General features: G+C 45.5%; 1 protein-coding gene across 1 annotated transcript in view; it reads right to left on the bottom strand.

The window, feature by feature from the left end:
- The window catches only part of KCNJ6 (potassium voltage-gated channel subfamily J member 6), a 267,077-nt gene extending 253,958 nt beyond the window's left edge, over positions 1-13,119 (bottom strand). Inside the window, exon 1 of the mRNA XM_003800658.1 lies at positions 12,569-13,119. The gene's annotated coding sequence lies outside the window, so the exon portion shown is untranslated. The remainder of the gene's footprint in view (positions 1-12,568) is intronic.
- Positions 13,120-13,372: the final 253 nt, after the last annotated feature.

Genomic DNA, 13,372 nt, shown 5'->3' with positions numbered 1-13,372 from the left:
GTATGTGTGGCATTGAAAAATATGTGAAATCATTAAATCGTTTCTTATAATTTTCAATATCCTCTTAGAAGCAGGGGACAAGAAAAACAGCTTGCTAATCTATTGAGTCCCCCCCCCCCCCCCCCCAGTCATCCTTATTTTGTGGCTAGAAAACCTGACCTAGACAGGTGAGACGACTTGTCTGATAGAGCTCGGCATCTGTCAAAGCTCATTCTACGGAATTTCTTCACTTAAAGTTAACTCCAATCTCTGAGGCTTCTTGACAGAAAATGTGGTTGTGGCTAACAGCAGGAGGGCTTAGGTTTTGAAGATCTATAAAGCAGCCTGGAAGATGACCAATACAGAAACATCAGAAACCAGTGACCTGGACTGTGCTGCTATTTTTATATGGCTTAGAGAAGTGAACGTGACCCAGCCACCTTGCCCCATTTCAAACACACCTGTATTCCCCCCCCCCCCCCGTCATTCAAATATTGCATCTGGGCGACATCCAGAATAAATGTTTTCACTAGTACAAGTTCCTAAGAGAAGAAAAAAGCTCTTTCCTATCTCCCCTGTGACCTACATATACAGTATTTGGGTGTTCCATTTCTTTACAGTGGGTCCTCACTGAGCGTAGAGAAATGGCTACAATTTGCTTACATGCAATAATGTAGTCTGTATTCGCTTTCCAAAGAAAACTATTTTTGATAGTGTCTACAGGTTCTCAGAACACTTGAAGCATTATGGAAATAAGATCCCAAACCACACATTGAATGGCTCTTGGGAGAGACCACAGAGGACGCAGTAACATGCAGTCAGGTCCTTGCTGGCAGTCTGCAGCTGGTGGAGAGGAGAGCGTGCCTGTGAGCATCTGCCCCCGAGATGCCACCGGGGCGGGGGGGCCCAGGGACAGAGCCCTGGGGTGAGAGGAGGGACCACAAGCATGAGAACATCACTTGGCATCTTGGTGGCATTTTCAAAGATACTTTAATTGACATCTCAGACCTGTGCATCTAGTTTAATAAGACACCTAGTCAATCCTTTTGCTTTCTTTGAGATAACAGCAAACATACGACCCTTTCGTCCTTCCATAATAAAACAGTCCCAGAGTGTCAGAACCTCTGGTTTCAGCAAGCCCCTTTACGTGTGTCTTGACTCTATTTTCTTTCTCTCGTTGGAAATTGCTGTTCGCCCCTCTCTTCATCTTCCTTCTCGGTGCTAAGGCCTCAAGGTTCCACTCAACTTTTTCCCTTTCTTTGAAAAGGGAAATCTCTCCTGTCTTTTCCTCTCTCTCTCAATGAAATCTCTCCTGTCTTTTCTCATGCAGTTGATTATTTTGTGAAATCTTGGGGTACTGTATAAAGACAGAGTGACTGGATCAGTTCTGTGGTTGGAATATGACACTCCCATGATTCAACCAGGTCATCAATGTCTGAAACGGCCCAGGAAGAAGCTGGGATGAGCGCCCAGGGCTTCTCACTCTGTTTATCCAGGTGTCAAACCTCACTTTATTTTAGCAATCTCAGGAGCTCTGGAAACTGAAAAAGGGAAGCAGCAACCGCGTACAGATTCCTTCCATCATGCTAGGACGCTACTTGCATGTTGCAAGGCCCCCAGCAGTCATGCGAGGATTATGACTTCTTGCCAGGACATCCGGGGTCTATCTTTAGTGCTGATAATTCTTGGAACTTCTTTTATAATAAAAGGACAATTTACTTTAGCTTGGTTGAGGGTAACCAAAAATTCTAATACAGTTTAAAGGTTGCTTATTTTAAGAAAACCTTACTGACTCAATCAAAATATTAAGAGTTTATTTGAAAACGGCTGATGACTTTAATTAATATCCCCTATCCCCCACTAGATTTGTGTATCTCTATAACCACAACGTCATATTTTCATCAGTTGCTCTGAAGTCCAGGCTTCACACACTAGACAATTGTGAGTGACTTTGGCATCATTTGAGTGACTACTTGTAACCAAGGAATTTTGGGTGAAATGTACAACCCCACATTATAGCCATTACCCACCCTGTGTCTAAGGTAACCTCTCTGTACACCCACTGACAGCTGAGTCTTACACGTTTCAGGCTGCTAATTTAAAATGACATTCACTTCTACGCCCAACATGCAGAAAGAATCAAGGCTGTTATCTCAATGATGCAGGCCAAATAAACTGTTGTATTTTCTGGAAAAATAAAGGTCTTTGAAAGCAAGAGACTTTAGCTCATTATTTTTATCTTGTACAAATGACTTGCATTTTCACTTCCATTGACTTATCCCCATAGTTAACATCAAGGTTATCTGCAGACTAAGGTGGGCTCCACTTAAAGCCCATTCTGTATTTTCCGTATAGATCCTTTCTCCATGGGGCCTCCATCTGTGTGGGTTCACACAAGGCTGACTTCCCCATGACTTCCGTGAAAGCACACTCGAGAGAACATTTGTAGTTTGACACACACTACTGTGAGTGACAATGAGACAAACGCCAGGCTGTTACTGCATGTGAGAAAGGAGTCTTATCTGCTCTCTGCTCCTGATCACAAAATGAAATGGGCCGCTTGGATTCAGGCTTAACCAATGTCCTGTTTATAACCCTGGTTTCATTTGGTCCCCACGGTGCCCTAAACTCTGCCGGCCAATTGCTTTCACGCGAAGGTAACAGACAGGCCAAGGCTCTCGCAGGCTCTGCAGCTCCCGGCCTTCTTCCCAGAGTGTTTTTATTCACTGGATCGACCTCAACACTTCGCACCTGTACCTGGCGTGTGGCCGCATGGGCTCCCCCTTGCTCATGGAGTGCAGCGGTGGAGCTTTCTTTGGGCGGAATCCATCCTCAGCCTCTGCAGCACCATGGCACTAAGGCTGGGCCATTTTTCTCTTGCTAGTGTACTAGTCTGAGAACGCACAGGGCTTCTTCCCTTCCCATCAGTGTCCTAGCTGCCTGCTAGTCCTGGTGTCTCCTCTCAAGTCTGTCCTGTTCATGGCTGCCAGATTAAAATCCCTTGCGTGTCCCCGTCCACTCCCCAATCAAGCAATCACTTCTCAGTGGTGCACAAGCACACGTACCATGCCGATGCCCGGCTCTCTAGCGTCTCCCCGCTGTGGGAGACCATCCCCCTGCCCCACCGACTCTCACTGAGATGACTCCCCAGATGTAGGTGGATTCCTTGATTGGAAAGCCCTACTGTCCCCGGGAAAACCGCTAACCACCCAAACCCTGCTCTTCTTCCAAGCTCCTTCACTTCCCCGTGTCCTTGGACATTTTCTGACGCCAGCCCTTACTGACGTTCTGTCCTCCTTCCCTGAGAGCCGAGTACTGCTCTCTCCTTTGTGAATGCTGTGCTCTTTTGTCTGCATTATTGTTTCACTGATACTCTTCTTCAAGTCTAAGTCCTTTGAGGGCTGAAATCTGGGTATTTTTTTCCATTTCCCCCTTTGTCTTCTTTAGATAATAGGTATTTATTAGAAATTTGTTGACTGACTAAATCCAAGAAGGTATGGCAATTCCGGACTTAGCTATTAAAGGCCAATTTCTGGCAATACGAAGATGGTCAAGAGAGGTTTTGAATGAGAGTAAATGTTATGTAAGTATAATTAATTCTCACTCGACTGCATGAAGGTTTGCCGTGATAAACCCTCTATTCAATTTTCTTAATATGGCTTTTCTCGAGAGTACACCGTTCTTATTCACTGATAGTGTCTTTTATTTAAAGGATAATAGGGGAGACTATTAATTTTAAAAAGAACAAAAAAACCCCCTTCTGGATGGATTAACTATAATTCCAAAAGACTAAGCATTTTATTTATGTAACAAGAGCAACACAGAAGCCCTTGCTTTCTGCCCAGAATCTTTGCAACTTAGCCTGATCATGCATATTTTATCTGTTGGACCAAAAGCATTTTGATTTTGCTTTTTTACTCTAGCCAGGCACTGAGTCCTGGTTAAATCTCCACATGCAGTGGCAGGGAAGGTTGATTTCTCCATCTCCAGGTGGCACGAGCACACACTCCGAGGTCTCTGCTGTGGGCAGGCGGCCGTTGTGTCCCACAGTTCCTCCTTACAGCACATTTGAGGTAAACCTAAGCCAGAAGTTCTCAAACGCTAGGGCGGATCAGCGTCCTGCAGGGGACTCGCAGATGACCAGCTCCATCTTCAAAGTTGCTGATTCAGTGGATCTGGGGAGAGCTGGAGGCTGCCCCTGCAGTCTGTTCCCTGGTGCCGCTGCTGCCACAGGCTAGGGGACACACTTTGGGAACCACTGACCTAGCTCACTCTGATGCTTCCTTTCCCCACAGAGACCGTTGGCCGGTCATGGAGATGTGGAGTTTGGCACAGGGCCCAACACTTTTCAACTGCTGATAAGCAAAGGGGGCCGTGTAATTCAGCCTTATTTCCTACACAGAATAATTTCCTTATTCGCCTTCCTGTTTGTGTGGTCCTGGCCACCCTGCGGGGGGGGGGTGTGATACAAATTCAAGAGGGTAAATATATATTGAGGGGTGTTCACTGGTGAAACTTCAGGAGATGGTTAAAGAGGAAGGAATCTGTTCCTTGTTTGCCATCCCTGAAACTGGATTCCTCAGGTAGGAGTTACAAGGACTGTCCGGATTGTACCCAGCCACTGTAAATACTCTTTTCCACATTAAGTGGCTGGATACTTTCTAGACAGCCCTTGTATGTCTTCTCAGTGCCCTGTTTTGTGCATCTGAAGTGCGTCCAGCTGATCTGTCCTGAAGTCCCAGCTCTGAAAAGACCATGAGGCTACGGGGAAGTCTCCAAACAGGTCTTTTATTCCCTGTCTTTTGACCAAAGGCAGAGTGTATTGAGAGCATCAGTCAAGGGTAAACCTTTTCTGTAAGTGGTGAGTCCCGTAGCCCTGCAGCTGAGTCTTGTGACTGCTGCATTCCAGATTGCTCTCACCAACCACAGGTTTCATGTGTGAGCTGGAATGTCATTTTCATGATTCATTTATTTTGTAGAGAAATGATGGGTCCCTAAGTAATAAAGCAATGGCCCCATAGAATGTGGAGCTCCAGTCTAATCTCACAACTGGACTGGAAGGGTGTTGCTTCTCTCACAAGGATTAGACATGGCCTGTGTTGGCAGGGACTTTAAAAGACAGGCCTTCCACTTTCTGGGGATGGATGTAGAGCTCAGAGCAGTGCAAATGGAGAGGACAGACCACATTAACCTCTGCCCAGCTCTGAGAACAGAAAATTCTTCTTACACTGAACCAAACCATGTCACTTTGTCACTTTTCCTGCTGGGTCCTACTTCTACCCCTCAGAGTCCAGTAAGAAAATTCCAAACCCTCCTTCACTTTTGAATACCAAGATTCCCTGACAAAAATTATCATGTACCCTCTCCCAAGTATTCTCCAGGGAAAACACAACGATTTCTCCCACCCGCTCTTCATATTACATGCTTTGGACTCACCTAGCGTCCTGCCTACCTTCTTCTTCGTGTGACTTAGGTGGGTCCCTTTGCTATCGAAATGATGGAAAGAGGCAGTGAAGCAAACCCTTTCTTTGAGAGACTTCTCATTAAGCAGAAGTTCCACTGTGGGACATTATTCACATTGGGATGGCAAGATATTTCAACTGGTGGAGAGTTTCCTCCTCCATATAACCACTCCACGGAAGGATTAGCATGCATTAGTGGTACCCACTGATTCAGTTTGGTGACAGTGGGACCTGCATGGACAGATATGGTTCTGGCACCTGAGTTAGGGGAGGGAGAATGTGATAAGAGAGGCAGAAGCATGGTGGCTCTTTCTCTCATGACATTTTCAGATATTTCCCTCTGATGTTTCTCTTTTCTGGGTTATGAGTTTAGCATTAAAGCTGGTCTCTCCCTCCTAACATGAAGGTATAGGTGTGAGTTTGCAAGGGTACCTGACCTTCTTGAGGCAAGCAGAGGTTCTCAAAAGACTACTTACAAATTCATGGTCTATTTTCAGGAGAATGTTGACTATGGTTAGATTTACTCAACCTAAACTTACATACAGCATGTGTTTAACCTATAGATGTTTTCGTGTGACTCAAAACAAAATGCAAATTGCTAGTCAAGAGCAAGTCGCAGATATTGGGAGACAGCATCTAATTCTTCAGCATCCTTAGACACGACGTGGGTGTAATTGTCAGGATTAGAAAGTCGCTCCTGAGCACGGGTTGTGACGTCGGCTCCCTTTCTTTGTGTCTACTTTAACAGTTCAGCCAATAGAAGTCAAACAATATGGATTTGCATCGCTTTTGTTAAGCATCACTTACACCCACTCCAAAAGTCAAAATATCCCAACCAATTTATTAAAAAAAAATACTGAAGAATGACTTAAGGGTGCAGCAAAATACTATCTCTACTGGAGATAGAGTTATTTTCCCCATAAGGACAAACCATTTTTTCTGCCTTACCCTATTCCTAACCCATATTACCTGTATTTCTTTGCTGCCAGACATTTATATGGGGTATATATGCCAATGCACTCACCCTACCTCTTGCTCTTCCTCTTGAGGACGGAGCTAAACTACCCTTTCCAGCTACTCTTGTAGCAGCTATGACTGTAGGATACGGGTAAAACCTGCGTAATCATGTTCTCCCTCTCCCTGTGCTGCTAGCTCCATATCAACCCTCAGGAGATCTTGGAAGTCATGTGCTAAAGATAACAAAGTGTTCATCAGCCTGGGTCCCTATATGGCATCAACCAATTAGATTTATGGGAATAAAAAAAAGTCCTCTATTTTGCCAAATTGTTGAGAATTAGAGATTTTCTGTTGTAGCAATGATCGAATTAATCCAGTACACATAGCTTCACTGAGAACTGAAATTAATACCATAGTGTAACAAATGAGTAACAGCATCTGCTATTTATAAAGGGCCTACTTTGTGTTGGAAATTGCGCCGAGAACCTGACATTATCACATTAATCCTCACAATATCTCTGGGGTTGATATTATTATTATATCAAGGCATATTGTTGATTAAGGTCGCACAATTAGTGTAGATTATGAAATTGTGCCCAATTATTCCTTTTTCTCTCTGTAAGAAGCTTGTATGTGTTCACCTGTTGCTGCATGACCCACAGTGCCGCACCGTGGGAGAAATATACTGGTTCGGTTCCACTGGCCATAGGCACTGGTATGACATGTGATGTGTCCTGGTCAATGGAATGTAAGCATAGATTTTGGAGTGAAGAAGACATAGGGGCATAGTCACAGATGACCGGCAAAGGCGAGCAGTTACAAGGAGTAGTAAACTCTGTTCTGTAAGCCACCAAGATGGGGGGTGGCTGTTACTACACTGAACCTGACAAAAACTGACTGATACTCCTGGACTTTGATGCGAAAGAGCCAGTGAGACACCAGGGCCTGTGCTCTGAATCATGGAGGGACAGCAGCTACCAAGCTCATTGCCAAACTTGTACAAGGCCCTGCCGGATGATATGGAGGAAATTCAAAGCATCATTAAAAAAATCCACAATTCTCATCGTGGGTAGGAAAAAAGTGAATGCCCATAAGTTTAAAGAGGAAACTACCAGAATATCAGGATTTAATTAATTTATAGATATGTCTCTCACATATAATAATACCCATACATTTAGATTTAGTCCCCAAACAGGTGTTGTCAAAAATCAGGATCTTTTTACCTATGGATGCACTTTGAGGTTCCTTTTGTAAAAATTTCATATCAGAAACCACATCTCTGTGACTGGGGATAAGGCTGGTGGTGAATCTTAGCCCAAATCTGCTCACTAAGAGAAGCGCATGGTTGATGGTCCTACGCACAGTCAGAGAGAGAAAATTCTAAATGCGACATTGAAAGGCTTAATAGGTTTGACCTGACTTGGTTACATCTGTATAGATGTGAATAAAATAGCCATTTGGTTAAAAATTAAGGTTAATTTTACATATTATAATGAGAAAAGTTGACTGATGGCCTTGATGCATTTTGGACAAAATAGAGATTTAAATGGCCATTGGGACATCATCCTCAGAGCAAAATCTCTCTCTGAAGTTTTGTTGAAATAACAATTCAATTCAGTAATAAATAAACAAGTGAACATTTACAGTTGATTAGCAGCTGTGATTGAATCAGGGGTACAATTCAGGGAGGACACAGACTTCTTTTAAAGATGATGCTGTTCTTTATTTGACAAAAATAATTTTGCTATTAATTAATGCTATTAAAATGTTATCAAGCATATGTGTATTTAGCACTTTGTCAGAGGAAATTCAGAATACTATTATGGCACTAACTGCAATTATGACGATCTCTTCTTTCTAATGGATCCTAATTATCTCTAGAAATAATTATTTCTAATTATTTAAAATCTATCTTAAATATATTTTAAAATGTACTTTTATCTCAAATAGCTGCATTTTATTTTTCTATCTCCCCCAATACTTTGACTATTATTAAAAAGAAAACTCCCAATTCAACAAACATGCTTTGATGATTTTTCAATGTAACTGCCAATTTCTTCTTAATTGATACTATCAAATTTACTAATTCTGTAAAACTTCAGAGTGAATCAATTCTCTTTCAGTATTAAGTATCAATTGTCCATGATAAAGTAAAGAATTAACAAATGTCATCTCAATAAGTCACAGATCCAAATGTATTGAATTCAAGTATTTCAAGTCCACCCAGCAAAATCCTGATACAATGAATTAAAAAAAAACCCCAAACTTGCTTTGAAAAGTATCATCGCATTACAGCTGCCAAATAAACAAGTCCCTCTTCCCCTTGCTTTCTTCCTGCCTCTCCCTCTGCCCCCCTCTGGTTCATTTCCTTTACTAATCGACATATTACTTACATATCATTTGATTAAGGAAGAGATGGTAAAAAAGAGAAGAGCCTCACGCTGCCTGCCTGCCTTTCCGTAAAGAGGGTTTATCTTGTTTTCTGCAAGGTTTGCATGGTCAACATTGAGATGGAAACATTTCTTACCTATGAAAATCAATGGATGGTGTTCAGATTCCATCAGGGCATATTTGCCAATTTTAATCTCCAGTGAATTTTTTGCTATTGCTTATTAAATAGCTAGTCTCATGAATTTTTTTTATCCTACAAAGTAAACAAAGTTTGCGAAGGGATAAAGGACTATGAGAGTGAATGAAAATATTTTTATATTCTTAAAGGACACAGTCTCTATTATAATGATCAGTGATCATTATATATTAAATAATGACTTGAGTCATACAGATGAATACAATATTTACTGATGTTTAGGAAATGACAAGGTGAGGTACCGAAAGGATTTTCTTTACAATTGCAAAATGGAACAATTACACAGAGGTGAATTGTAGTAAGTTGGCCTCCTTAACAAATCGTACATGAAATGGGTAAACCAATTATTTTGGAGTATGCTATGGACTGCATAAAGGCATGGGGACACTTTGTCTAGCAATTAGCCACCTAATCAAGTTATAGTTTAGTAAATCAGCACCGAGTACACAAGCATGGACTCTACCAGAACTAAAGGTTATCGATTGAGCAATTTCCTGTGCCTCAGTTGTTTAGATACTTCCTCTTTTTTGATTCATGAGATAAACTGAACTTTAAAACTCACCACTACATTACTTTGTTTATCTAACAATCTGTATTCTCGAATGGCTTTATCTTCATGACCGATGTCTACTTCTGTTCTGCTGATAATGCCAGCAGGAACAAAGCCGGGTGTAGGGGCTTTGTTTAAGTCCTAGCAATACTCGACATACCGCTGCTTCTCTCTACTGTAGGTAGACACTCCTTTACAAATTAAATCTTGCCTAAACTTGTCAACACCCATCAGGAACTGAAATGTAAGAAATAGTGTAATCTCTCACCTTTTTGCCCAGGTTTGAAATAAATGTTTTGCCTCCACTAGAGATCACTAAAAAGAGACTGCTTTAACCATGTCCTGAGTGCTCACACGCGTTATCTCTAGAAAACAACAACATGCTCAAGACTGGAAGGCCCAGCAAGGAAACCGGGATATGTCTTCTTTACCATTATAAATAACAAACCAGAAGCAGCTAAAGAACTGATGCACTGGTGCGTCCTCCAAAGAGAGGATTCCAGAAACCTTATCATCATTTCCACTGAGTCGCAAACCTTGACGGGCTCCACAATTCAAACTGCACCTTGTAACACCTGGAGCTTTCTAGCTGGAAGATGACTGCCACCCTCCGGACCGCTTTTCCTCATCATACCAGTGGTGCTGGTCAGAGACCCACTACCAGAGATGACGGCAGGGCAGAGACAGCTTCTGAGGATGCAACAGGGGCTCACCTGTTTTCTCAATGTAAAGGTTGAGTGGAACCTCCTCCTGTACAGCGTCTTCCTTGTGTGTATTACCAGCAGTGACTCCTCAGTTTCCTATGCCTGCCACCTCCCAAATGTAGCCACCTTGCTCAAACGCTGGCCCAAAGGCATAATCATTGGGTCCCATCTTGCTCACACCACAGTCTCCCCTCCTTCCCAGGAGCTCCCCAGCTCTGCTCAGAAACCTGTCAGGTCTGGATTAAGAAGAAACTATTTCTCCGCCCTCTTGGGTTTTAGGGCCCCCAGACAGAATTTGGTTGGCTGGTCTCTAGCTGACCGACGTCCTGCCACAGTGCCTTTCTGCCCTGTCTGTCCAATAAAAAGTTAAAGAGAGGAGTGTGAGAGAGTGAGGGGTGATTAGAGGCTTTTGTAAGGTAGTGGGACTCAGCCGAAACTAGCAACTCCCTTCCAGGGCTGACCCGTGTGTGTGTGTGTGTGTGTGTGTGTGTGTGTGTGTTCCCCTTTCCCCCTTGTGGACAGGATCGCTCCTCCATTCTCAGGTCTTTCCCTGTTTCAGTGTTACCGATTCTACATAGTTGCCGATGCACAGCCATGCATAAAATGGATGATTTGCGAGCTCCTCTGCCTCACATAATTCCGCGGATAATTTGATATTCAGATTCTGCACAAGCAAAGGATCTTTTCTTTGTAGAGTGACTTCCCCTGACCCAGGGAGTGCGTTCTGCACACCCGGAGGCGGCAGCCTGTGCTCTGGCCTTGGTGCTGAATCCGGAGCTGCTCCGGAACCATCTCGGCGGCCCCGGGGACTTTCGCGAGGTTTGAAGGGACCCGCCAGTTTTAAGCGACCCCCGCGAGCGTCGCCGACCGGGAGTTGGGCACAGCCGATGCCCTGAGACCCTCCCCAGGGCACGCGACCGGCTTATTTCTGTGCCTGGAGCGGGGAAAGTTTTGTGCAATGTTTTTTCTGTAACTGGAGCTGCCGTCCCCCCTCCCACCTGGGTCGCCATGGAGACTCGAGCTCTTTTCTTTCTCCAGGCAAAATGCGCGAAGCTTGGTTAGCTCAGCTTTGACTACCGCGAGCCCTTTTTTCTTTCTAAGCAGTTCGTGGGCATCACTATTCTCTGTTTTTTCAGCAAAAGAAAGGCAGGCAGGGCACGGTGCAGCAGGGATACAGGGTTGCCCCTTGCCGTGGGCTCCCTGGGCCGTCTGACTTGGGGTAAAAGCGTTCGGGAGGTGCTCTAAACATATAATAAATGTCTAACTCCCAAACACTGGAGTTTTTCCTTTTTTTCCCCCTATTCTTTTTTGGAGAGTGGAGGCGGGATTCTTTGGAAATTTCTGGCATTTTGTTTCTCCACTAACCTCACTCCATTTCTGTGGCTGTTTCTATGAAGACACATCCCCCGCCCCCCAGAGTTGCTTCATGTTGTACCTGGTACAAGATATACCTGTGGATCCACCCGGGGTTTTATTGGCCTTTGGAATTACGGATGTTGTTTCAGTTAAAAACTAATTCAAGCTTAATGTCTTGATGAAAATGAAAATATACCCAGGAGGAAGCAAATTCAGCAGATTTACCCAACCCCCTAAGTATGCCATAAATATCTCATTTTATCTGAAGGTCTTTTCTCCCCTTCCATTTAATAAAATAATTCCGTTCACTCCGAGGAAGATCTTCCTAGTCACTGCTTTTAGTCATCCTCTGGTGTGTCCGGTTTTGCCGATAGGGGAGAGTTAGGAGTTACAGTGCTCTGTTTTTCATCTCTGCCTTCTCCCCGCGGCTCACTTTTCCTCCTTCCCATGCTCTGCCTCGCCTCGCCTCTCCTCTCCTCTCCTCTCCCCTCCTCTCCCCTCCTCTCCCCTTCTCTCCTCTCCTCTCCTTTCCCCTCCTCTCTTCTCTCCAGCAAAGCAGAACAAGGATGGATCCAGCTTTCCACAAAGACAATGGGCTTTCCCCAACTGTACACGACTCACCACCAGCCACCCCTGCCAGTTAATCAGTGCATTTCATCTCTGCCAGGGCTGCTGAAACGCTGTCTGCAATAACCGACCGGGTTTCTCCGCGCCAGGGCATGCAGACCCCTCCTCCCCCGCCCCTCGTGCGAGTTTTCAGTTGCTAATGAAAACCGTATGAAACAGATTTCCCTCTGTTATGTAACCGGCTTCTCTCTCGCCTTTCGGTTGACTTGGGCACGGTGTTTCTCATCAGAGTGGGATTCATGCAGCGACGGCGGAGCTGGGGAGGGGAAGTGGGGACCCGAGGGCTCGGAACGTCTGCCCAGGTGGAAGCAGCTTCTCACCTCCGGCCACTCGGCGCACCGCTTACCTTGCTGCGGACGGGGTGTTTCACTCAATCATGATCTCCTGTCTCGGACCGGAGCGAGGCTTAATAATTCACTACACGACGGATGGCAAGGGACGGAAATACAAAAAGAAGAGGAAAAGAAAAACTGGAACCAGACGGTCTGATTTCACATTAGCGCCGAGAGGCTGTTAGGAGACTCCATTCTCCTCCTCACGGTCCATCCAGCTCTGGGTCCAGCTGCCCGGTTCCCGCGGATCCCACCCCCTCCGCCCGCCCAGCCTCTCCAGCCAGGTGCGGCCGTCTTCGGACTGGCTCCCTGTGGCCGCGAGCGGAGAGGAGGGCTGGGCGCCGGGGCCAAAGGAGGGGCGGAGGGGTGTGCGCTCGGGTAGGACCCGGCAGGGCGACCGGCTGGAAGGAAGTGGGAAAAGGCAAGAGTGGCAGGAAAAAAAAAATCCCCGGTTAGGAGAAAAGTGATGGACCACGCAGGGAGACGTCATGAAATCCGCAGATTCAATGAATGCTACTCAATTCCAGCCGACTGGCTGAGCCTGGCTGTCAGCGCACCAAGCGACGCGGCTCCGGGATAAGAGCGAGCGCAGCGCCGCGCGCTGGAGGAAAGCGGCCTCGCCGCGGGCTCCGGGAGGAGGGACGGGGGCGGGCAGCGACCGAGCGGCAGGCCGGGGGACGCCCACCACCGTCTCAGTGCGCTGTGGACAGCGGTGGGGGAGCCGGGCAGCATCACCCTAGCCAGCCCCCACCGCTCCGGAACCTAACTGGAAACGTGGGTGCTCCAAGCTCGAGAGGCCCTTGTGAGTTTGGCCCCCC

Source organism: Otolemur garnettii, unplaced genomic scaffold (genome assembly GCF_000181295.1).
Source record: "Otolemur garnettii isolate 467f Iridium unplaced genomic scaffold, OtoGar3 scaffold00180, whole genome shotgun sequence".
Lineage (NCBI taxonomy): Eukaryota > Metazoa > Chordata > Mammalia > Primates > Galagidae > Otolemur > Otolemur garnettii.
This window is presented reverse-complemented; position numbering and strand designations above follow the sequence as displayed.